We start from the raw sequence: 26,169 nt of genomic DNA, 5'->3' as shown, positions 1-26,169 counted from the left end.
TGCACCACAGATGTGCCTGGTCCTGGAGAAGGCCAAAAGAGGGTATTGGATCCCCTAGAACTGGAATTTACAGACAGCGGTGAGCCAACATGTGGGTGCTGAGGATGAAACCTGGGTCCTTTGTAAGAGCAGCCAATGCTCTTAACCATCTCTCCAGGCCTAAATAAAGTTTTTAAATTCAGGGATGATTTTAGATTTAAACAGAATTATTCACCTAGAGTAGGAGAATCCCTACCTATGCGAATTTCCCTACGCTGTAAGCGTGGTGCGTAGATACTGATTATTTACCATTAACTAAAGGCCACACCGTACTCAGATTACCTCTGAATATTTCTAATATTCTATCTGTAGCAATCTTTTTGGATGCTCAGGATTAAGGCCAGGGCTTCTTGGTGTACACCACTGGCCATACACTCCCAAAACCTCAGCATTACATTGAATTATATCACATGAGAGGTAGGTGTGTTGAGGGTGGGATGGCAGGGGAGGTTGAGATTCCAAAGGTTCCAGTTCAGTTGATTAAATCAATTCGTTTTATGCTATTAAACAATGGATCTCCTGGAACCACTGGTGTGGTTGCTTGAGAATGTTCTGCTCAGTTGGATGTGCTTAGCAGGGGTGGTGGAGCAGTTTGGGGAAAGTAGGACATGATGGAGTTGTAGTCAGACTTTCTTCTTCTCCACCAACCCCAAATAACGACAGGTAGACTTATTATTAATTACGAAAGCTGGGCCTCAGCTTAGGCTTTTTTTCTTTTTTCTTTTTTAATTTATTTTATTGGTGCTTGGCTTGCATATATGTCTGTGTGAGTATAGTCGGATCCCCTGGAACTGGAGTTACAGACAGTTGTGAGCTGCTATGTGGGTGCTGGGAACTGAACCCTGGGCCTCTGGAAAAGCAGTCAGTGCTCTTACCCACTAAGCCATCTCTCCAGCCCCAGGCTTTTTTTCTAACTAGCTCTTATATCTTAATCAATCTGTTTCTATTAATCTATTCTATCATGTGGCTCAGTTACCTTTCCTCTGCCCCGACTTGTTTCACATCCCATTGGCAGCTCTCCTGTGCCTAGGCTCATCCCTCGAACTTCCTCTCTCTGCCCTGAAGTCCCACCTATTCTCTCTATTCAGCTTTTTATTAAACCAATCAGAAGGCGCCTTGGCAAAGACACATCTTCACAGTGTAAACAGATATTCTGCAACATTTTCCTCTTTTTGTCTAAATAAAAAGGAAAGGGCTGGGCGGTGGTGGCACATGCCTTTAACCCCAGCACTTGGGAGGCAGAGCTGGGCAGATCTCTGTGAGTTTGAGGCCAGCCTGGTCTACAGAGCGAGATCCAGGACAGCCTCCAAAGCTACACAGAGAAACCCTGTCTCGAAAAACAAAACAAAACAAAACAAAAAAAAAGGGAAAGGGTTTAACTCTGATGCAGTTATATATATATAATGAGAACAATTATCAGGTAAGAATTACATTTACAATGTATAGTTCATTTGCATTTGGCAAATTTGGAGAAATTACTCTATTATCTATCCTATTTTGGTGAGTACGAAGTTTTATACTTTTTTATCCTAACTTGTATTACCAACCCAAAACTATCTTTTTAGACCTCAAAACATTTTCTTAGATAAACAATTTAAGTTTTTATGTCTCTCAACCTTATACACTTTACACCTCTTTTGTGAGTTTCTTTTCTGAATTTAGTAACAAGGAAAACTGTAACTATCTAGTCTTCAACCCCATCAGAGACTCAAGAAGGATATACTATCACCTGAGTAAATAGGAAGTGTAGATAAAGCAAAGAACTTCCAAAACTATAGAAACAACAGAGACATTTGGCTGCCTGGACAGTCACCCAAGTTTCCTTTGCAACATTGAAGCATCCATCTTTGACCTACAGGCCTAGAATATCTGACAGACTTTTCTGTTAAGTAGGAATTTTGAAGGACTGTTCTACCTTGTTTTGGCAAAGTTCAGCAGTCACTTTCTTTTGCGTCCCGCTTGTCCAGTTTGAACAGTATACTGTTAGCAGTCAAGGCAAGGGCAATTTCTTGCCTAATGGCTAACTTTGCCGCAATGAGAGCAAACTCCATATAAAAGTTCTTTGATGCCCATTATCCCTTTTTGAAGAAATTGGTGTTGCCAGAAGATGTGTCTCACAGTCATGAAAAGCCTTATGTTATTAAAACATCTTAAATGTCATCCATATTCTGTAGGTCTCTGAAGTGTTTGAAGACCATCTGTCTATCTAAAATAGATTTCTGTTTGACCTTGAAAACATACCTAACATGGCCACAAATTTGGTTGTTATAAATGACTTACTGCTAACCTACATTTCTTAATTATCTTAAACAGTTTGTAACAAGAGCCTTTAAGGACTAGAACTTTACATTATATTTTAAAATGAGCTGCATAGATACAATACCTTGAACAAGAGTGGATATATATATATATATATATATATATATATATATATATATATAGCTTGTTAAAACAAAAATAACTTTAAATTTGTATCAATATACAAAATACCTTAAACAAGAGTGGAAACTATATATAGTATAACAAAAATAATCTTAAACTTGTATCAATATACAAAAATCCATACCAATATAAAATATTTAAGACTAGTAGCTGCTTCTTTTAGTTTAAAGTAAATTCAATAATCTACTCTTTTTTAATCCTATCATTCCTATATCCCCTTTTTCTTTTCAGAACAAAATTTCTGAATCTAATCCCCTTTACTTAGTTTCCTCTCTATGACCAACAACAACTTGCAACCAACCCCCCTAAACAATGATAAACATCCACAATCCAGCAAGAGAACAAAAACCACCTACCCTACCTCTTGAGAATGTAGGCATCATGTTCTTAAAATTAGTTCCTGCTGTCTGGGGCTGATGGCATCTTTAGGATAAAATTGAAATAATGGTCAAGTCCTGAGAGCTAATTCTTTCTCAGCCTCAGATGATAATTTTCTTGAACTATTTAAGTCCTTATCACCTTGAAAGGTTTGAAATAAATTACTTAGTTCTTGAGTTGTCAATCCAATTATGGGTCATAGCTAGTTAATATTTCCCAACAATTTTTGAAAATCATTGAGAGTTTGTAATTGATCTCTCCTGATTTGTACTTTTTGTGGTTGAATTTTTTGTAAACCTATCTTATATCCAAGGTAATTAATAGAGTTTCCTCTTTGTATTTTTTCAGCTATTTGTATTCCCCAAGAAGGCACAATTTTCTTTACCTCTTCAAACATTTTTCCCCTAAGGTATCTGAGTCAGAATTAGCTAGTAAGATATCATCCATATAATAGTAAATTATAGATTGAGGAAACTGTTTATGAAAAATTTCCAATGGTTGCTATACAAAATATTGACAGGAAGTAGGGCTATTTAACATCCTTTGTGGAATAGAATTTTCCACTGATACCTTTTAACAGGCTGAGAATTATAAGTAGGCGCCATGAAGGCAAATTTTTCTCTATCCTGTTCTTGCAAAGGTATAATTTTTTTAAAAAAAAAACAGTCTTTTCTTTCTTTTTTTGTTGTTGTTTTTGTTTTTTGAGACACAGTTTCTCTGTGTAGTTTTGGTGCCTGTTCTGGATCTCACTCTGTAGACCAGGCTGGCCATGAACTCACAGAGATCCACCTGGCTCTGCCTCCTGAGTGCTGGGATTAAAGGCATGCACCACCACCACCCAGCTAAAAAACAGTCTTTTAACTCAATCACTATACATAATAGGCCATCCTTTAGGTAATAGAGAAGGCAGGGGAATTCTAGGCTCTAAAGAACCCATTGATTAGATCATCTTATTAATAGCTCTTAGATATGTTACCATTCTCCATTTTCCAAATTTCTTTTTAATGACAAATATAGGAGAATTTCAAGGACTGGTTGATTCTTCAATATGTTGAACATTTAGCTGATCCTGTATCAGCTGTTCTAATGCCTGTAATTTTTCTGATGTCAAAGGCCATTGTTCCACCCAGACAGGTTTGTCAGTTAACCATTTTAACGGTAGGGTTTTTGGGTACCTTTGAAAGATCAGCAGCTGTTGCTACCTGCTTATGTACAACCTGAACAGTCGGTGACTCTTCTTGACAATACCTTTTAATATTTTCCTCAGAAGCATACGTTAATTTATGGTTAGTTTCTGAGATTAGAGGAATGTTAATCTGGATATTCCATTGTTGTAACAAATCACATCCCCATAAATTTATTGCTATGTTAGTCATACATGGCTTTAACTTTCTTATCTGTCCTTCTAGACCTATACACTAGACCCATCTTATGCTTTGTTTTATCTGAGATAAAATTCCAATTCCTAGAAGCTGAATATTTATCTCCTGAAGAGCCAATCTGGATGCCAAGATTTTGGTGACATTCTTGTTACATCCACACCTGTGTCTATTAAACCTTCAATCACAATGCCATTTATTTGTATTTTTAGCTTTGGTCTTTGATCATTTATAGAAGTTTGTCAAAATACTTGTTTTGTGGTCACTCTTGAAAATTTTGTTTTATCTGCTGAAGCTTTCATCCAGAGCACTATGGTTTTGTACAACAGGCATTAAGTCTTTTAATTGTTCTGTGGATGAGTTTCCCTAATGCTGACAGGGAATGATTGAACCAAATTTGACATGGGGACCTGTGAGAGGCCCCCTAAGTCATTTCCTGATGGCAGTGGTTTATCTTGCCTGTCCCATAATGATCTGCATTCATTAGTCCAATGCTGGCCTTTGCCATACCTTCTTGGAGTCACTGTGGCCAGTTCAACCTCCATCTTCCAGGACTGAGAGCCTGTTGACATCAAATGGGGTGATACTGGCTGTGGAGTCTCCTGCTGTCTTCACCACCATAGAGAAGGCCAGGGCCCACTTGATGGGTGGAGCCAAAGGATCGTCATCTCTGCCTCTTGTGCCAATGCATCCATGTTTGTGATGAATGTGAACCAGAAGGATGACAACTATTCAAGATCATCAACAATGCTGCCTGTACCAGTAACTGCTTAGCTCCTGTGGTGGTTTGAATGAGAATGGTTCTCCCAAAAGTTCATATATTTGAATACTTGGTCTCCATTTGGTGGAACTGTTGGGAAGGATTATGAGAGGTGGGCTTATTGGAGGAGAAATGTCACCACCAGAGGCAGGCTTTGATGTTTCAAAAGCCCGTGAAATTCCTAGTTAGCTCTCTTTCTGCCTTGTGCCTGTAGATCAGGCTCTAGCACCATACCTGCCTGCCTGCTGTCATGCTCCCCACCATGATGGTTATAGGCTCTAATGCTTTGGAACTGTAAGCCCCAAAAACTCTTCCTTTTGCCTTGGTCAGGGTATCTCATCACAGCAACAGAAAACTGAGACCATCTCCCAGCCAAGATCATCCATGACAACTGTCTTAGTTAGGGTTTCTATTACTGTTAAGAGACACCATGACTACAGGAACTCTTATAAAGGAAAACATTATAGTTCAGAGGTTTAGTCCATTATCATCATGGTGTGACATGATGGCATGTGGGCAGACATGGTGCTACAGAAATAGCTGAGTTTTGTATCTTCACTCAAGGCAATAGGAGATGGTCTGTCTCACTGGGTGTAGCTTCAGAATAGGAGACCTCAAAGCCTACCTCCACAGTGACACACTTCCTCTAACAAGACCATACCTACTCCAACAAGACCATACCTCCCATTAGTGCCACTCCCTTTGGGGGCCCATTTTCTTTCAAACCACCATAACAACTCTGGCATTATTGAGGGACTCATGATCACAGCCCACACCAACACATCCCCCAGAAGACTGAGAACCACCCCTTTGGGAAACTGAGGTGTGATTGTTTGGGGGATTCCCAGAACATCATCCTTGTATCCACTGGTGAAGCCAAGGCTGTGGGCAATCACCCCAGACCTGAACAGAAAACACATTAGCATGTCCTTCCACATTCCAATATGTCCGTCATGGATCTGACCCACTGCCTGGAGAAAGCTGCCAAATGTGATGACATCAAAAAGGTAACAAAGGGCTGGAGAGATAGCTCAGCAGTTAAGAGCACTGACTGCTCTTCCAGAGAACCCAGGTTCAATTCCCAGCACCCACATGGCAGCTAACAACTGTCTGTAACTCCAAGATCTGACACTTTCACACAGACATACATGCAGGCAAAACACTAATGCAAAAAAAGTTTAAAAAATAATAATGAAGCAGACATGTGGGGAACCTCAAAAGGGAATCCTGGGCTATACTGAGGACCAGGCTGCCCCTTGCAACTTTAAGAGCAACAGTCTTTCTCCTTTGGTGATGGGTGACAATGCTCTCAAAGGCCACTTTGTCAAGCTCATTTTTTAGTATGACAAAGAACTCAGCAACGGCAACAGGGTGGTGGACCTCACGGCCTATATGGCCTCCAAGGAGTAAGAAGCCCTGGACCACCCACCCAGCAAGAACAGGAGAGGAAGAGAGGAGCCTGCAGCTGCTGGAAAGTCCCTGCCTCAATTCAGTCTCCAATACACTGAGCATCCCCTCTCGCAATTTCTATCCCAGATCCCAGAAGAGGAGGTGGCTTAGGGAACCCTATTCTTTCAAATATCATGAGTAAAGCACCTGGGTGCTGAAGAGATGTCTTAGCAGTTAAGAGCACTGGAATGTAACAATTATCTAAATTATTATATTAATAAAAACTTGAGAGTCAGATAGTAGGGTATGAACCTGGTAGATCCAAAAAGTGATGGAGAAAATCCCAGCTGACCCAAGATTCAAAAGGGCCTGAGAAACTCCTAAGCCCCTCCCCCTTTCCCCACATGTCCCTCTCCATCTGAGTCAGCAAAAAACCAAAACAAAACAAAACAAAAACGCTATGGTTTATTCTGGTCAGCTGAGCGTGGACTCTGACCTCTGAATCAAGGTTCAGTTTATTGACAGTTTCAGGGGACAGAGCTAACAAATCTCCCACAACACCAGATGCTCTTCCAGAGGACTCAGGTTCCATTTCCAGCACTGGAATGACATCTCATAACTGCTGCAAGCCGCAATAATATGAAGTAGGATTTCAGCTGATTATGACAAGCTAATGCCTGGAAGAAGCTAAAGGCCTTCCAGAGGTCAAGCTGAGGTTCAAGGAGTCTTGTTGATATTGGCTTTTGATTATTGGCCATTTCCTGCTTTGAATTTCTCATGTGCTATTGTAGCTTTTCCATTATTTAGATAACTTTCTGTGCAATGATGCAGCCAGGATCCCTAATTTCAGGCCTTTCTGTCATTATTGTCATCAGCAGCATCTGGCTGGGACCATCCCCGGACGGACAGATGAAGTATCTTATCAGAGATACCTCTGCACTCTCTAAGAACAGACTTAAGCATCTAGACTATCTGTTTGAGAAGGCCTGGCCGATGTGCTAATTAAGCTTAACTTTCTCCTTTCCAAAGTCTTATCTCCAGTTTTAGGTCCACCCTTAATAATTAACTCAGAACTAAAGGGTTCCAACTTACAGGTACATCTAGCTGTAATGGAAGTTGCCTAACCAAGTTGCCTAGCGACTGAGCACACTTCCCCCATACCCACCCCCCCACCCACCCACCCCCGCCGCCAGAAATAGCAGGAACAGAGATAGCTTGGAGAGATAAGGGCCAAAGGGATAAAAGGCAGTTTTATTTTCAGAACTTGAGGATGAGACAGAGAAGAGAAAAGAGAAATGAGTCGGGCGGTGGTGGCATTTGCCTTTGATCCCAGCACTCAGGAGGCAGAGGCAGGCAGATGTTTGTGAGTTTGAGGCCAGCCTGGTCTACAGAGTGAGTTCCAGGAAAGGCGCAAAGCTACACAGAGAAACCCTGTTTCGAAAAACTAAAAAAAAAAAAAAAAGAAAGAAAGAAAGAAAAAGAAAAAAGAAAGAAAAAAAGAAAAGAAAAGAGAAATGAAGAACTAATGGGTAAGAACTGGAGAGGAACGAACTGAGATGGGAAAGAACTAGAATGGAGGGCTAGAAGAGAGGACTAGAGGAACAAGATGGAAGATGAGGAAGAGCCAGATGGGGAAGAACTAGGTGGGTAAGAATAAGATGGGAAGAACTAAGGAGATGGGAAAGAGCTGGATGGGAAAGAATGAGAGAGCGAGAACTTAGAAGGTTATAGAGAGGAACTAAGGATGAAGCGGAGCTAAGATGGGAAAGAACAAGATGGATGAGAACCTAGATGGGGCAGAACTAGATGAAGGAATTAAGACAGCACATAGTGGGAACAGCATATAAATGTTATTGGTGAAATCATTAAGGCCACTCCACGTAGTTAAAAGGAGATTTATTTAATGGTGTAACTTACAAATGAAGGGATAGGTAGGTTGAGGGTTCTGGGAAAGATGCAGCAGTAGTCCGGCGATGTTCTCTGGAGAACTCTCCATCCACCTCTAGCGTCCGGGCTCCCAGCAGCAAGAGAGAAATCAGGCTAGAAAGACACTAAGTAAGAGTGCAGAATAGAAGCTGCGTAGAGAGAGAACTGACTCAGAAGAATGAAGTGTATGGACTAAAGAGTTTCATGTACAGAGATTTACTAGAAAATCCCTCAGATTTATTTGCTGCCGGTACCATCTCTTCTGGAGCTCTGGGGAAAGCTATTGAGGGGCTGAACCCCAATAGCTTGCAAAACATAACAGTCTGTATTCCAGTCCCAGGGGATCTAATGCCCTCTTCTGGCCTCCGAGGACACCAGGCACACATGTAGTGCAGACATCCATGCAGACAAAACACACATACACATAAAAGAAACAAACAAAAAGTTCACTGCAGCTCCCCCCATCGGCAAAATAAAATAGTATATATTAGGATACTTGCATATGTGATGAAACTTGAAAGAATAACAAAGAAATGATTAAAAGGAGGGTGCTGGGGATGTCGCTCAGTTGGCAGAGTGCTGCCTGGGGTGCACGGAGCTCCAGGTGTGATCTCCAGCACTGCACAAAACCGATTGTAGTGGTGCACCTGCAACCCTGGCACTTAGGAAGTGGAAGCGGGAGGGTTAGAAGTTCAAGTGCTCCTCCACTACATTTTGAGTTTGAGTCTCAAGACAGCGTCAAGACAGAGAGAGGTTCCGGGTCAGGGGAGAAAAAAAGGAAAAGAAAGAGAAAATCCCAACATCGTGTCTCCTGGTGGGAGGGGATGTGAACCCCAGGGTGGTGGGGCAAGGAGTGCACTCTGAGTTGAGTGACGGGCACGTGGGTTTTACTGTTTTACACTGTTGGCCTAAGTGACATTTTCTCTTGGAGACCTGACCTGTTTCATAACAAGGTTGAAAGTCCCCAGCCCTGCTCTTTTCTCACCCTGGAATCGTACTTTGTACCTAGTCCTCAACCTCCACCGTGCTGGTTTGAGGTGGGAGCAACCTGGAGTTAGAGCAGACAGGAGCTTTTGTCTTGGAAGAAAAGGGGTCGTGTCTCTCGCCGTCTACTCAAAACAAACCATACATCACAGTGCTTCCCGTTTCTCAGATGTCTAGAAAGGAGCTCTGATACTGTGAAGAATGGAAGGGGGGCAACGTACGGGGTTACCCAGAACCCTCAGCACCTTTTGAATGGGCAGGCTGGACTCTCCGAGGTGGTATGGAATGAAGGCCAAACCATGCTTCTAGGAGTGGATTGACCCCAGGTGCAAAGACTCAGGAGCAAGACCACTCTCTGGGCCAGAGAGGCAACAGCTGGAAGCAGACCAGTTAGTTGCCCAGGCTGCTGGGCTCTGGGCACGGATCCTTCTTAGTGCTCTACATCTACCTGTGGCACGTGGTTCATTCACTCACTCAGGAGCATCTTCTGCAGTATAAGCTGAGCGTGCCTCTCAGCCTTAGCCACGCCCCAAGGAAGAGACACAGCCCTGCTTTAGCTCTTTGTCCCCAGTAGAGGGAGGCAGCGAGCGCACACTCAGAGCAGCTGTAGCCGGTGGTGAACGCTCTAGAAGAGAATGGGGGAAGTAAAACAGCCCTGGGCCCAGCATGTGTTCAGTTTCCTGAGGCTGGACAACCAGGCTAGTATTCTCTCTTGTGGAGGTCCAAGTCCAAAGCCTTTGCCAAGATGCCTGTAATTTCCCAGGGCCCATGGCAGCAAGGTGATCACTAGGTCTCTCTTGATGCTGTGTGCCTTGCTATGTGGGCCCCTTTAAGCTGTTCAGGAGCTCTGGCCCTGTTCTGCGACCTAACAAAACGCCGACCCATTGGCATAGCCACGCTCATTAGCCCTTTGAAATCAATAAGCACAAACAGTCCTGTTCTTTTTATTTTACTTTAGTTGGATTTATTGTTTTTCTTTTATGTGTATGAGAGTTTGCCTCAAGTAGGTATGTCTACCATGTGTGTGCCTGGTGCCCATGAAGGTCAGAAAGGTGTTATGCTCTGGAACTAGAGTTACAGATAGTTGTGAGCCACTGTGTGGGTGCTGGGAATCGAACCCGGGTCCTCTGGAAGAGCAACAAGAACTCTTAACTGCTGAGCCATCTCTCCAGCACCCTGTTTTGTTTTGTTTTTTTAAATGTTGTTGTTGTTGTTTTAAGACAGTCTCTGTGTAGCCCTGGCTGTCCTGGAACTCACAATGTAGACCAGGCTGGCCTTGAACTCAGAGATCCTCCTGCCTCTGTCTCCCAAGTGCTGGGATTAAAAAGGTCTGTCACCATTCCTGACTTGTTTTAAAAAATATTTTATTGCCAGGTGATGGTGCATGCCTTTAATCCCAGTACTGAAGAGGCAGAAGCAGGCAGATTTCTTGAGCTCAAGGCCAACCTGGTCTACAGAGTGAGTACCAGGACAGCCAGGGCTGCACAGAGAAATTCTGTCTCGAAAAACCATAAATAAATAAGCTAATTAATTTTAAAAATTAAAAATTATGTGTGTGTGTGTGTGTGTGTGTGTGTGTGTGTGTGTGTGTCTTCATGTAGGTATGTGCCATGTGAGTGCAGGTGCCCACAGAGACCAGAAGAGGGCATAGGATCCCCTGGAGCTGGAGGTACAGGTGGTTGTGAGCATAGTCCTGGGAACAGAACTCAGGTCCTCTGTAAGAGCAGTATACCTTAACCATCTCTCTTTATATAAAATCAGGCCCCTGCTCCTTATTTTATTTCAAAGTCAGGTTCTCACTATGTAACCTGCCTGCCTCTATTCTATTTCGAGTCAGGGTGTTGCAGGCCCCTAATTTGGGTGATCTTCCAGCCTCTGTCTCCCCAGCATTGGGGTTTCTAGCCATGCATCACCAAGCTTGCCTTTTGCCGAGCTCAGCTCCCTATCTCCCTCTTGTGGCCGATCCGGGTATTTCTTCCCAAATCCCCACCAGTCAGAGACCCGAGACTGGCTACAAGGCTGCTGGATGCTGTCTCTTCACACAGCAGCTCAGGAATTTGAGGTACTTTAGAAGCACTCCACCACCACCAAGCTGCATTGCGCGCCCCCAAAACGTTATTTTTGTTTTCATCATGAAACATCTTCGTGTTTTGTTTTTCTGTTTTTTGTTTCTGTTTTGTTCTGTTTTTCGACACAGGGTTTCTCTGTGTGTAGCCCTGGCTGTCCTGGAACTCACTCTGTAGACCAGGCTGGCCTTGAACTCAGAGATCCACGTGCCTCTGCCTCTTGAGTTCTGGGATTAAAGGCGTGCGCCACCACCATCCGTCTTTACACCAGGAGTTTAAAGAATGATTTGGAGGGCACTTGCTGCCGAGCTTGAGTTCACACCCTAGGACCCACATGGCAGAAAAAGAAAACTGACTCTCCAAGTTGTGCCCGGACTCCCCATGAGTGCTGTGGCATGTGCATACACACAGTAAACAAATATTGTTAAAACGACACAACTCAAGGGCCAGGGAGACGGCTCAGTCAGGACAGTGCTTGCTCTGTACGGGTGAAGACCTGAGATCGGATCTTCTCAGTACCCACGTAAAAGGCCAGACAAAGTGGCAGGTGCCTGTAACCCCAGTGCTGGTGAGGCAAGAATGGGAGGATCCTGGGGTTTGCCAAGCCAGCCCATCTAGCTAAAGCAGTGAGCCCAGGCTTCCAGCGAGAGATTCTGTCTTAATAATAATAATAATAATAATAATAATAATAATAATAATAATAAATAATAACGTGGAAAATGATAGAGTAAGAATACTCAGTGTCAACCTGTGGTCTCCATACACACTGAATATCTGTGTACCCAAACACAGATATGCTCACACACACTAATATGGACACACACACACACACACAATAAATAAAGATGTGATTGCCCTTGCTTCTAATCTGACAGTGAAACTCACTTTCAAATCTGAAGTCATTTGACCTGTTAGTCATCTCTGCAGAAGGTCATTTTTCTCCAGAAGTTTTTGTTTGTTTGTTTGTTTGTTTGTTTGAGATGGCTTCTCATGTAGCCCAGGCTGGTCTATAAATCCAAAGCTTCTGATCTTCCTGTGATGGTCTCCCAGATACTGGGTTTACAGGTGCACCACTGTGCCTGGTTCTGATGGTAGGTAGTGATTACCAACCTGACAGTACCATACACATACATGCACATACTAATGATAATAAATAAAATTTAAATCACCTTACAGCAAAGTAATAGGCCTCCATATGGGTTTTCATATACATTTCATTTTAGCTGTTTTCCCCCACCCCCTGCATATATATATGCACCCATTTAATAAATTGACTATTGTGCTGTAACAATCTTTTAAATTTTTTTTTGGGGGGGGGAGAGGATTTCACTACACAGACCAGGCCAACTTCAAACCCATAAAGATCCACCTACCTCTGCTTTCTAAGTCTTGAAATTAAAGGTGCATACTGCCACCAAACTGACTAATTTGATTTTTTTTTTAGACAGGGTATCATGTAGCCCAGGCTGGCCTCCAACTTACTATGTAACAGAAGATGACTTTGTAGTCCCGATCCTCATGCCTTTACTTCCCAAGTGCTGGGATTACCAGTGTGTACCACCATGCCTGGCTTGCTTCACAAACATTCTTTGTGTATTCTAGACGCCAACACTTCAGAAGTTATGCATTCTATAAATATTCTCTCCTGTTCTATAGCATCCATATCTGACTCACCTGTTTGGCTTTCCCATCATCGTCTTTACCTGGATCATTTCCTACTGTCTGCACCGCTGCCCCTCCACCTGGCTCACCCCTCCTGCATCCTCCTCCTCCTCCCCTGGCTCACCCCTCCTGCATCCTCCTCCTCCTCCCCTGGCTCACCCCTCCTGCACCCTCCTCCTCCTCCCCTGGCTCACCCCTCCTGCATCCTCCTCCTCCTCCCCTGGCTCACCTCTCCTGCATCCTCCTTCTCCCCTTGCCACCAGAGTGTCCTCTCCTTCACAGTGGCCCCTTGCAGCCCACCCCAGGACTCCCATGTCCGGCAGCCACAACCCTTTGTAACTCCAGTGCCGGGGGATCCAGTGTTTTTGGCCTCCACAAAAATTTGCACTCATGAGCCGGGCGGTGGTGGCGCACGCCTTTAATCCCAGCACTCGGGAGGCAGAGCCAGGCGGATCTCTGTGAGTTCGAGGCCAGCCTGGGCTACCAAGTGAGTTCCAGGAAAGGCACAAAGCTACACAGAGAAACCCTGTCTCGAAAAACCAAATAAATAAATAAACAAAAAAAAAATTTGCACTCATGTGTATACACTTATATACAGAAATACATATATATGCATAATATATATTAAAAATGATAAAAACAGATCTTAAAAACAATAAAGAGGAAGTACACTGGGTCACTTCACTCCTGTACACAGTCCTTCCAAAGTCCTTCCACTCTTTGATTTTGTTTTGTTATTCTTATTTTTGTTTTGTTTTGTTTTTCAAGACAGGGTTTCTCTGTGTAGCCCTGGCTGTCCTGGAACTCGCTTTGTAGACCAGGCTAGCCTCTAACTCAGTGATCTACCTGCCTCTGCCTCTCAAGCACTGCTACCACTGCCTGCCTTGTTTTTGTTATCATTTTTAATTAAATTGTATTTTAAGAAAGATTTTATTTATTTATTTATTTTTTTTTGGAGCTGAGGATCGAACCCAGGGCCTTGTGCTTGCTAGGCAAGTGCTCTACCACTGAGCTAAATCCCCAACCCCCGAAAGATTTTATTTTTAAGTGTGTGTGTGTGTGTGTGTGTGTGTGTGCATATGAGTGCCAGTTCCAGAGGAGGCCAGAAGAGGGCATCACATCCCCTGGAGGTGGAGTTATAGGTGTTGGGAACCGAACTTCAGTCCTTTGCAAGAGTGGCTAGCACTCTTACCATTGCGTATCTCTCCAGTCCATGAATCATATTTTTGTTTTTATTTATTTATTTTTGTAAATTGTCATTTATTATTATCATCATCATTATTATTTATTTGTGTGTGCACTTGTAACACTGTGAATATGGAGGCTGGAGGACAGCTTTGAGCAGGCAGTTCTCTCCTTCCGGAAACCTTTGCATGGGTCCCTGGGATCAAACCCAGGTGGCCAAGCTTGTGTGGAAAATGTCTCTACCTGCTGAGTCACCCCTCTGACCCTATGGTTCATGTTGAGACAGGATCTAATGTGGCCCAGGCTGGCCTTGGACTCATTATGTAACCTAAGATTAACCTGAACTTCTGATCCTCCTACCTCTACCTCCCAAGTACTGGGATTACCACGATGCCCAGTTTATATGGTACTGGCAAACTACCTGGGGCCCTAGACGTTCTAGGCAAGCAACCTACAACCCCCAGCCTTCTCTGTTTTTGGAAACAGGGCCTTGCATAGCCAAGGCTGGCCTTAAACTTGCTAGGTGGCCAAGGATGATCTTAAATTCCTGGTCCTCCTGCCTCTACTTCCTGAGTGCTGGGACTGTAGGCTTGTGTCACCTACAAGTAAGCCCTCCTTGATATAAAGCTGAACCCCTAGACACAGGTCCCAAAGGCCCCACCTGGTGGGGGCCTGCTCACCTCACTGGCTCTTTCTACCTCCCCCCACCCCCGCCGCATGCTGTAGCTTTACAGCAGTCTCCCCATGGCTTTGCTCCGCCCACTCCTTCAGCTGGAGTGCTCTTTTGCTGATCCTCCTGTCAGAGAGCTGAAAAGTCACCCTCCTCAGAGACATTCACTAGACCCCAAATGTAAGGTGACCTTCTTTGTACTATGACATCATACTATCTCATGTCTCTACAAAACTGTTATCACGGTGCGGCAGTTTCTTTGTTTGATAGCTGCCTACCTGGACTGGAAATAAGTTTCAAGATCAGGGACTTCCACAGAGCTGGAGAGATGGCTCAGTGGTTAAGAGGAAGGACTGTTCTTCCTGAGGACCTGGGTTCGATTCCCAGCACAGCACCCTCCTAGTGGCTCACAACAGTCTATAAGAGAGGCTGTCAACAGTCTGTAACAGTGGTTCTCAACTTTCCTAATGTTGCAACCCCTCAATACAGCTCCTCATGTTATGGTCACCTCTAACCATAAAATTATTTTCATTGCTATTTCACAACCATATTTTTGCTACTGTTATGAATCATAAATATCTGATGTGTAACCTCCGTGAAAGAATTGTTTGACCCCCAAAGGGGTGAAGACCCGCAGGATCCACCGTCTCTGTTTCCCAGCACCAGGACACAGGTGTGCTTTGCCACACTCAACTTTTTAAATGGATGCTGGGAACCAGAACTCGGTCTTTACACTTGTGCAGCAGGTGCTCTACCCAATGAGCCATCTTCCCATGTAGCCCAGGCTGGCCCAGAGCTCCTAATCCTCCTGTTTCTACCACTGAGTGCTAGGATGGCAGGCTTGCACTACCACACCCACTTTCCCAGGCCTGTTTGTCAAAAGAAATCAGACCCTTCTCAGGCCACACAGTTTTCTGGGCTCCAGCTCTGCCTGGTATCTGGGGGTTGATTTCCCTTCCCATAAATCCCAGTGTGATGGCTCAGTGTCCACACACTGGTGACACAGCTCCTTGCTCCCATGGCTCCTGTCTGCAGGCAGAACAAGGGCCGGCATGTGCCTGGGCAGTTCAGGCGGCCAGGCACTAGCTCTCTGTCTTCCTGGCTCCTCGTGCAGGCTTGTTCTTTTCTCAGGAGATGAAAAGCTCTGAGATGTGGCTATGTAGAGCATCAGCTGTTTGCCTGAGCAAGGGGCCTCTCTGAGTGTGAAAGACAATAGTCCCCTCCACACTGTCAAGACTAGTGACACGTTTCCTTTGGAAGCCCTGGCCTGTGCTTCCAAGAGCACAGAGGGGGTGGCCTCAGTCCTTGCTGGCAAACAAAGCCCCAGATGCACTCATTGGCTTCTGTTTGTTTTCAGACAGGGTCTCATTAGTTCAGTCTGGCCTCAAATTCAGTATTTAGCCCAAGATGACCTTAAGGTCCCCCCAAAACCACCACCTCTTCCTCTCCCTCCTCTTCCTCTTCTTCTAGGGATGCCAGCCTCATGTAGCCCAGGCTAGCCTCAAACTCACTATGCAGCCAAAGATGACTTTGAGTTTCTGATCCTCCTGCCTCGACATCCCGAGTGCTGGGATTACAGGGAACCCCACCACTCCTGGTTTATGCAGTATCAAGGCTTCGTGCATGTTAGGGCTACATTGAGCTACATCCCCAACCCAGGACTGGCTTCCTGTCTGGGGTGGAGAGTCCTGGTGCCAGGGACATGGTGAGCAGAGCTCCCCCAGGGAACAATACCCCCTTTCTGTGACAGAAAGTTCTGGGAACTACAGATTGCCCATGGCTATGCTGCACACACTCCTGACTAACCTGTGAGTCAGGACACACCAGGTCCTCTCATGCCTCTGGGCGTTGTCATCTGGAGCTCCAAAGTGGTACCTGTGTCCCACAGCACTGGCTTGGAGCTCAGGAGACATGTGTCTGAAGAGGCAGGCAGCTGCTCATTGATGCTTCGGGATTTCAGGCTGGTTTGATCCCACCTCCATTCTCAGTCTTAGCTATTTGCTACAGGGACGTGCTTTAGTTGTTATTGGTTTTCAGTGTTTCTATTTGTTTGTTTGTTTTGAGACAGGGTTTCTCTATGTAGCCTAGGCTGACTTCAAACTCTTGATGCTCCTCCTGCCTCTGCCTCCTGGGTGCTATGATTACAAGTGTGCACCAATAGGTAGACTTGACCCTCAATCAATCAATTTCCCCCTCTCCCTCTCTCCATCCCTCTCCTGTTTTGTGAAAGAGGATCTCATGTAGCCCAGGCTGGTCTCAAACTCACTATGTAGGGAAAGATGACTTTGAACTCTTGCCACCTCCCAAGTGTTGGGGTTACAGGTGTGCACCAGCACATTTATCGAGACACGATTTCTCTGTGTAGCCCTGGCTGTCCTGGAACTTGCTCCATAGACCAGGCTGGCCTCGAACTCACAGAGCTCCACTTGATTCTGCCTCCCTAGTGCTAGGATTAAAGGCATGTGCCACCATGCCTGGCTATTCTTCTCTATAGAGTGCCTGAGGGAACTGCCCTCCATCGGCCTAGCCCTTCAACTGAGTCTGAATTCTCTGTGAGTCCAGGGGGCTTGCTCAGGGGAATCCACAGGTGTGTTTGCATCTACTGACAGGGACCAGGGCTCAGCCTTTGATAAAGAGGGTGGATACCTGCATGAGAGCAGTTGTCCCTTAGCAGTTACCTTAGAAAACCCCATCTCCACATTTGCCCGGGAACTGGCCTTTCTGGCATCTGTTCAAAGGCCACTAACCAGGAAGTGGGTGCTATTTACCAGATGGCACCTGCCTATCTGCTTTAGCCAAAGTCCGCCTTTCATTCCTGCCCCTCCTACCAGCTTGGCAGTGTCGGCCTCAGACCTTTTTCTCTTCCCTGGACCCCTAGGCCAAAAAGGGAGATGTCGTTCTCTAAACTTGCCAATAGGGGGTGCTGCTGCCATAGGGGGGCTGAGCTTCAGGGCTCTGAGGTGTGTAAGAGCATAGGTGGACCTGAGGGCACTTTGGTTTTGCTGGACAAAGTGGACCCATAGACAAGCCCCACCCAGCAGTGGAGGCCACCTCCTCCTCCCTTCCCCCCCGCCGGCCATGCCCACAGAGCCAGGGTGCAAAGGGCAAAACGGAGCAATACTGAGGCATCGCTTTGGCCTCTAGCTGTGATCACCAATGACCAGGGCATTCCTGGGGCAAGCTGAGACCTTTTGACCTCTTGCCCTACTCTCTAACTCAAGTCCCTTGATCCCGGTCTCAGGCCTAGCTGTGGTCACGTGTGCACAGAGGGCAAGGTGCATGGGTTTTCTCCTTGCACGGCCCCCAGAAGGAGACCTCGGGAAGGCCCAGGGGTGTTGCCCCCATCTCTCCTACATCCCAGCCACACCCCAATCTCCATCCTCTGACTTGGGGAACATCAAGATACTCCTAGTATTTGCAAACCTAGACTTAGGTTCAGAGGATTAAAATGTTTCTGCCAAGTCTGCTGACCCAGTTTGAACTCTGGGTCCCATATGGTGGAAGTTGTCCTCTGACCACCACACACGCACGGTGGCAGGTGCCTTTCTCTCACCCCTAAATAAATACATGGATGTCATTTTTTAATTTAAAAAAAAAAGGCAAAACAAAACAACAAAACCAGAGTCACAGCCCTGACACACCAGGGATGGCCCCTTGAACTGTCTGCATTTACCATCTCCACCTCTAGGGTGCAGCAGGGGCTTGGACTGCAAACCTAGAGCAAACCTTTAAGGAGGCACTAACTCTCAGGCACACACAGATGCAGAGTTGGTCCCTGAGAGTTCGTGCTTCCTTAAATGCTGATTCATTGACTGCCTCTCCCTAGAGGGCTAGTGGGAAATCCTCCACCACAGCAGCTTGGGAGAATTTCCTAAGGCTCTCTCTAGTCAGGGACCCACTGACAGCCAAGGCAAGTCAGGTGGGAAAGAGTCTGTTCTGCCTTTTTGAGTTGCAGGCCTTTCTAGGCTGTCATCCCGTGTCCCGTCCCGTGCCCCCCTACCCCCAACCCCACCCCACCCGGCTTCCCCATGATGGCCTCTCCTATCCCTTGGTCTGTGGACTTTGGCTCGTGCCCGTCAGGCCTGGTTAGACTGGTACCTCCTCAGAGGAGCCATCCGTGAATACTGCCTGGGACACCTTGCTCCTCTCTCCACCCCTGCAGCATTTGCTCCTTTACCTCATACTCCAGGTGTGCCTCCTGTGGGAGGTAGCCAAGCTCCCTCCACCCTTGGAGACCTATGTAGGCTAGGGGTGCGGACCTGTGGACCGCCTTACTGAACAACACACCCCACGGGCATCAGACACCCTAAGTCTTCAGCATCCTGGAGTTCCTGCTCTATGAGAAGCTGCGTAAGCCACTGACTGGCACCCAGCCCATGCCACTGCGGGGAAATGCTCTATGATGTTCCTGAGGAACCTTAAGGCATGGGTTCTGTTTCCTGAGAATGATAGACAAGTCACCACAGGCCCCCTGGCTCACAGCTTCTTCTCCCAGCATGCCATGGTTCATTCTGCCTCCACTGATAGAGCCCAGTCCTGTACGGCACTGCATGATGGCTCTGTAACAAGGTGGACACACTCACTGTGGCCTGTCACTCATCCAGCTGGAGGCCAGCATTATTTCTTCCTGACCATCGGGTGGGGGTGGGGTCCTCTGCCTACCTCCTGCCTGCGGCTGGACAGGTGTCCTTTGGGGTTAGAAGTTTATTAGAGGCATGGCAAACATGGGTACACACGCAGACCAGCAAGCAGCATATGGGACTCTGAGGAGGAGAGTTCAGGCCCATAGCGCAGAGTGGGAGCCCCTTCTCGTCGGTCTCAGAGAAAAGGGGTGGGGCAAGTTTGAGATCTGGAGTCTGAAGCCAGACTGCCCCTGTGTCCTGGGTAGCAGCGGGGAGGGAGTGAATTCCTGGGAAGGAAGTGTCTCCGCCAGCAGTCCTCTGATGACCCTCGGAGTCTGGCAACCTGAAATCTGTGAACTTCCTAGGGGAAGTGAGAAGGGCACCTGCCATTCTCCAGGAACCCCGGCGGCTGGGGTGAGGGATTCTTCACACCATCTGCTCCCGGCAGGGGGCTTGCTAGTTCCTCCAGGGAAGAAAGGGGCTGCAACAGGTGGGCGTGGCCTGGAGCCTAACACCACAGTGGAGAGAGACAGGAATCTCTCACATTGGTCTCCCTCAACCCTGCTTGCCTTCCAGGGAAGGAGGAGAGGCACTTAGCAGGGATCGTAGCAGGAATCTAGAACTCTAGCCCCTTGTTTTCCGTCTGGGCGGTTCTTTCCCCAGGACTCTCGGGTCTCAGTAGGACTTCAAGGGACCACACACATGAAGAGGGGGATAGGAAAAGGGGGTGGAGGCCCCAGAGGAAGGACAGAGTTGAGCAGAAACAACCCCAAATGCCACTCAGACAAGCCTCCCCCTCATTCCCTTCTACTGAGGCAGCGCAAGTTTTTGTAGAAATTGTGTTACTGTTAAGATTACCTCAGGGAAAATGTACACACTGCAAAGACCAGCTGAGTCGACCTGCCCTCCCATTGATCCCCTTATCCAGCCGTCCACCATTCATCCATCCATCCTTTCATCCACCACCTATCTACTCCTTTACTGTCCCGTCCATCCACCTTTCCTCCCTCTTACTGATCCACCCACCCATCCATCCACCCTCCCATCCATCCATCTTTTTATTCATTCATCTATCCTCTCATTCACCCACCTACCCACCCTCCTACCCATCCACACATTTATACATCTCCTATCCTGTCCCCCTACCCACCCTCCCTCAAGTCCATAGGGCCACTGCTTTATGCTGAGCCCCAGGCTGGCCTGGCCTGCTTTTCTTCCACAAATGTGACCTCCGGTGAAATCCAGCACAGACACTTTAAGGCCCTCTCCCAGGTCTGCTTTATGAGCTAGGATCAGTCGATTCTCTAACTCAAAAATACTGGGACTGAAGAGATGGCTCAGTGGTAAGAGCACTTGCTCTTACAGAGGATCCGGATTATGTTCCCTGTACACACATCTGCAGCTCACACTTGCCTGTAACTCTAGCTTCAGAGAATCTGGCACCCCTTTCTGGTCTCCTTGAGCATTGCACACACAAGCACACACACATATAGACAAGCAAGCAAATACACGCACATATAAAAATGGTCCTAAAACGTAAATCTTAAAAAACAAAAGCCACCCAAAAGCCCCCTAGCCACAGAAGGAAAGGACAATAACATATCCTCTCTGAGGCCTCCACTCAATTGTCATGGCTGCCCAGGCACCCTCCTCTCCGGGGCAACCCCCTGGAATCGGGATTCCCAGGCTGAGTCACCAGGAACTGTATGCATAGCACAAGCTCTGCTCTTGCAGCATTTAGAGTTTCCCTAGTCCTCTTCTAGGCCATGGCAATTCTGAAGCCGGCTGGAAAAGGCAACACTACCTTGTCAAGGGCCACTGCTCGGCCTGTCTGACTGCCTCCCCCTTGGCAAGCTGCCTCTTTCCAAATGGCCACCACTACTGCCTTCCCTGTCCCCAGCTCTTCTGGACCAGGGAGCTCTACTGAGTTTGATTCCTGTCTTTCCAAGAAACCATGGCCTCAGCTATGGCCACAAAGAGGGAGATCAAAGAATTTAAGGAAACTCGGGTTTTAGGGTGGCCCTGCCTTGACCCAAGAGTCTACTTTGGACTGAAGATACAGCTAGAGTCTACTCCCCCAAAACTCCATCCTGGCCTGCCCCATTCCCTGCCGAGATTCCTGGCTCAGATTCAGGCCCAACCCACAGTCATCCCTGACTGGAGCTCCAGCTTCTAAGGACAGAAGGAAGTGGCCAACCTCGCAGTTAGCATTCCTCTGGGATGAGGTCAGTCTGCTTGCTGCCCAAGGACCCATGGGAGGCCAGGGCTCAATCACGCATGAGGGGGCTGAGTCCACTCTTAGAGAGGAACTCTTCTTTCATCTACAGGACCTGGCTGGGCTAGGGGTCAGGGGACTGGATCCAGAAGTCCTCTTCCACTCCATGCTTCCAAATCAGCTTCACTGACCATCACTGTACCCTACCTCTAGGTTTAGCTCTTCCTAGCCTTGAGCTTGGCAGGCTGGACTGGGCAGGAGGGTCATCTTTTCTTGAGCACTTAGGGAGAAATCTTCCCAGTAAAAAAGGAAGAGAGTTGACCAAAGAGAGCATGTGATCCAGCACGGTTCCCAGCGCCAGTAATCCCAGCGTTTAGAAAGTGTGGGAGATGAGGATCATGAGTTCCAGGTCAGCCTCAGCTACACAGGAATCCGAGGTGAACTCGGGCTACAGGAAATCCTATTTCAACACATAGGCATGCACACTCGCGATGATGTGGCTCAGTTAGAAGTGTCCGCCTAGCATGCATCAAACCCTGGGTTAGATCCCCCAAGCTGCAAAGACCAGGCATAGTCACCCACATTCCAGAAGCGAAGTCAGGAGGATCAGAAGTTCAAGGTCATCCTCAGTTACATAGTGAACTCAACAACAGTTTGGGGTTATGTGAGATCTTGTCCCCCTGCAGAAGCAAACACTAAAACTCTATGACTCAAAAGGAGACAGTCAGTTCTCAGGTATCAGCTGACTTTACAGTCCATCCTCAGCCAGTGGACCATCACCATTGTACCCTGTGGGACCACCCCTCTGCAGTCCTGCCTTGGGCTCCCCACCTTCTCTGGGAACAAACAGCCTGTAGAAAACTAAGCAGGTGCGCTGAGGTGGGGCTTTTCCGGGGCTGGTTTTCCCCAGTTCCCACTGGAAGTTCCACTGAGCTGCTGGCCAGGGACTCTGGACATGTGCCCGTCCCTGCTGCCCGCCTTGGAGCAGAGCTCAGCGCTCCCGAGCGAGCGGTTCCGGGAAACTCCTCGATTTCCTTGTTGCCTCCACGTTGGCAAGAAAGCGAAACCCAAGCCCCGCCCCTCCCGCCCGGTCCGACAGAACCCAGAGAGTGTGGGTGTTGGGAACTGGGGTTCGGAAGCCCAGCACGCACGCACACACACACACACACACACACACACACACACACACACACACACACACACACACACACACACACACACACACACCCCTGCTGTCAAGACACTGCGAGTTAGTATTTCAGGCTGCAATAGATGATGGAGTGTTTTTGTGGGACATCCTCCAGCACTTCTGTGCTCCTACTGTGTGTCTGCCAACCCCGGGGAACGGGTAGGGAGAAGAGGCACAGGCAGAAGGGATTAAGAGCAGCAGAGCTGCTAGAGGTTTGCCAGCTTCAGCTCTCCGAGGTGTGATGGCGAGCACAGAGTTTAGCAACTCGCCCCAGGTCACACAGTTTACAGCTGCTGAGCTAGGTGCAAACTCCTGGCGGCAGGGGAATGCTAGGCGGGGAGGAAGAAGTGCTCTGGCCGCCGGCAGGTGAGCTGCCTGGCACGGGTGGGGCAGGCAGCTAGTGTGCAGGCGTGGGAGAATATAGGCGTAGGGTTAGAACGTCGGCAGCCACCTGGGCGGCCCAGCTGGGAGGCTCTGCGGTTCTGCCGCCCGCCCGCCCGCCCGCCCGCCCGCTTCTCCCTTTCCAGGAAGCCAGCCAGAGCCGAGACTGCAACTCACCCCCAAGTCGGGGCGGATCAGGAATGTGGAAGTTGGCCCAAAGGGCCTGGTTGCCCACTCTCCCCCGAATCACGCACACCCAGCATCAGAGCGCATCACGTGGAGAAGAGGGGGTCCACCCTGGGGCCAAGCCAGGCGGGAAAGCCTGGTGTGGGGTAGGGGTGGCGCCTCGGCTACTCGGCAGGACTCGTCCACAGGGGTGGGGGTGCTGCTCCCATCCAGCCCTGCCCAGGGTCACGGCCTCTGGGCCTGGCCTCACAGTCTCCTCGGCTCGGCTCTCCGGGCCCCACAGGGCGGATGGGAACTGAGGCCTCTTTCCTCCCAATGCTGTGTTTATAAGAAATGAAACTCCGCAGCGGGCCCCAGTGGCAGCCCACACGGTCACACGCACACTCCAGCGGGCGGGGGAGGGGCGATGAGTTCCGGAGCGGCACCCACACCACCACCGCCTCGCAGCGATTCCAGCACAGCGCAAGGACCCTGTGCTTTCCCAGTCAGCTGCTGCCTCCCACTCTCCGAGTTCTGGATTTTAAAAAAATAAATAAATAAATAACGGTACAACGTTTATTCTGCTGTGTCATACAGCGCGAGTGCCAAAGCTGTGAGCGGGGAGGGGCTGGTCTCGTGCCCGGGCAACTCCCCAGAGCCAAACTTCGGGCTAACCCTGAGCAGAAGTGCGATTCCCATTTATTGAATAAGTTAAGATTTCCTTTCTGCCCAAGCGTCTCACAGACACACTGGTGGGACCTGGAGCTTCATGTCAAGCTTTGGGATGGTTTCGGATGCTTTGATACCTGACTGTGTCTTTATTTTTAGTCAGGCTCTGTGTAGCCCAGGGTGACCCTGAACTGCCGATCCTCCGGCCTCTACCAGTGCCCCGAGATTACAAGTGGGTGCAGCACCTCATTAGGTTTATGCTATGCTGGGGATTGAATCTAGGGTGTCACGCAAGCTAGGCAACACTCTACCAGTTGACATGGGTCCTGCATGAAGAGTTTTGCTGTGAAAACAGCTTGGCTGCTAGGAGGTCCTTTGGGTCTGCAAGTCTGGAAGCCCTGTTGAGGGCTTGTCTGTTCTGGGGAGCCGTCAAAAACCTAATTCAAGCCTCACCAGGCCTGGACCTGGTTTCCCTAGCTCGGATTTCTGAAAGCGTTTCCCACACCTGTCTGTCAGCACAAGCACCATGGGGGTGTCTGTATAATGAGAATAATCATCAGATGAAGGAGATGGGGTGACACATCCTTTTAGCAAGGAATTTTAGTGCTTTCCAGGTACCTGCTGGAGAGTCTAAGGATTGCAGCATGGCCTTGGTGTAATGCTTGTCTCCAACGTGTGTGTGTGTGTGGGGGGGGGGGTTGGGGCGCCAGACTCCTGCTGTTCGGGACTGGTAGGACTCCTACTTAGAAGGTGGTTCTGATCATAATAACCAAGGAGGCAGAGAACAGGAGGGAGATGGCAGCAGATAGGATTTGGTCCACCAGGTAAGAGGGGAGAGGCTCCTACAGCATTTGTGTGTGGATGATTTTTGCGCGCGTGCGTACGCACACACACACACCCTATCAGGCTGGCCTGGACCTTACTATGTAGCCAAGGATAACCTTTAACTTCTGATTCTCCTGTCCCTCCCTCCCCCTGGGGCTGGGATTACAGAGATAAACCACCAAGCCTATTTTTTGTGGTGCTGGGAATGGAACCAGAGCTTTGTTCATGCTACACAGGCACTCTGTCAATCGAGCTACATCCTTGGGTCACCTCCTGCATTAGGATCACAAAAGTCACGTTCAAGGAGACCCTGCCAGCCCCTCTGGAAGTCCAGAGAACCTCAGGGCCCACCTGAGAAGCTGCACAGTACACTCATCCTACTTGGGCCAGGGTACTTGGGGGAGGCACCCTATGTCTATGCGTGCCACTGAGCAGCATAAACTCCAGCTGCGGCTCTGCCTAGAGTCTTACAGAAGAACGCACCCTGTGCTCCCTGCTCACAGCTTAGAAGACACTGCGCATGAAGAGATAAGACACAGAAGCTCAAACCCGAGGGCGAAGGGGAGGGGGAGGAGTTCTGATTGGCTGCTTTGAGGGCACTCATAGAAACTGGGCCTTTGTTCTGAGTTTTTTTTTTGGTTTTTTTTTTTTTTTTTTTTTTTTTTTTTTTTGGTTTTTCGAGACAGGGTTTCTCTGCGTAGCTTTGTGCCTTTCCTGGATCTCGCTCTGTAGACCAGGCCGGCCTCGAACTCACAGAGATCCACCTGCCTCTGCCTCCCGAGTGCTGGGATTAAAGGCGTGCGCCACCACCGCCCGGCTGTTCTGAGTTTTTAAGGGGCAGAAATGGAAGCCAAGTATGGTGGAGCTCTTCTGCAACTCCAGGACTTGGGAGGTGGAGGCAGGGGGATCAGGAACTTAATGCCACCCTTAGGGGGCAGGAAGATGGCTTAGCAGGTAAAGGAACCTGCTATAGGAGCCTAACGACCTGTCTTTGTTCTCTGGAGCCTACATAAAAGCCACAAGGTGGAAGCTAAAGAACAACGCCCTAGGTTGTTCTTGACCATGTGCTCCGTGGCATATATACCATCATACATGAACATGTGCACAAGCCTAAATGATAAACATAGTTTATTTTTTCAAAACAGGGTTTTACTGTGCAGTCCTGGCTATCCTGGAACTCACTCTGTAGATCAGGCTAGCCTCAAACGCACAGAGATCCATCT

The 26,169-nt window shown here is 47.8% G+C and overlaps 1 protein-coding gene across 4 annotated transcripts in view; it reads right to left on the bottom strand.

The window, feature by feature from the left end:
• The window catches only part of Rad50 (RAD50 double strand break repair protein), a 204,594-nt gene that overhangs the window by 86,545 nt on the left and 91,880 nt on the right, over window positions 1–26,169 (bottom strand). The window contains exons 1-2 of one of the 4 annotated variants that reach the window (XM_052757810.1): window positions 23,465–23,728; window positions 22,300–22,397 (exon numbers count right to left, since the gene is read on the bottom strand). The exons of the other annotated variants lie outside the window; for them this stretch is intronic. The gene's annotated coding sequence lies outside the window, so the exon portion shown is untranslated. Of the gene's footprint in view, window positions 1–22,299; window positions 22,398–23,464; window positions 23,729–26,169 lie in introns of those variants that run through there. 4 annotated transcript variants of the gene reach the window in all.

The sequence above is a fragment of the Peromyscus californicus genome, unplaced genomic scaffold (assembly GCF_007827085.1).
Source record: "Peromyscus californicus insignis strain IS unplaced genomic scaffold, ASM782708v3 Scaffold_3__1_contigs__length_106647218, whole genome shotgun sequence".
Lineage (NCBI taxonomy): Eukaryota > Metazoa > Chordata > Mammalia > Rodentia > Cricetidae > Peromyscus > Peromyscus californicus.
Note: the sequence above shows the minus strand (reverse complement) of the source record. Positions and strands in the feature narration are given on the sequence as shown.